Raw genomic sequence first — 296 nt, forward strand, 5'->3', positions numbered from 1 at the left:
GAGGAGGGAATTCAGGCGCTCGGCCAGATATAGCCAAAAGGATGGTTTCGCACAAGTAACTCTTCAAATCACACCCCTGTGTGGCTTCCCACTTGAGAGGACCGTCCTGAAGAGTAGGGGAAGTTGGGGAAAGACAGGAGGATGGAAAAAATGAAGAGAAAGGAAACCGAAGAAGAGACACAGAACAGATCTAACAGAAGAGCCCCAGGGGTGTGAGATTTTATGAGCAGTGTGGAAACAATGGCAAAGCCCCTGAATGAAAAAATGGCCTGCAGAAACAAGCCAGTCTCTGGGGA

Source organism: Neophocaena asiaeorientalis, unplaced genomic scaffold (genome assembly GCF_003031525.2).
Source record: "Neophocaena asiaeorientalis asiaeorientalis breed wild unplaced genomic scaffold, Neophocaena_asiaeorientalis_V1.1 scaffold150, whole genome shotgun sequence".
Taxonomy (NCBI): Eukaryota; Metazoa; Chordata; class Mammalia; order Artiodactyla; family Phocoenidae; genus Neophocaena; species Neophocaena asiaeorientalis.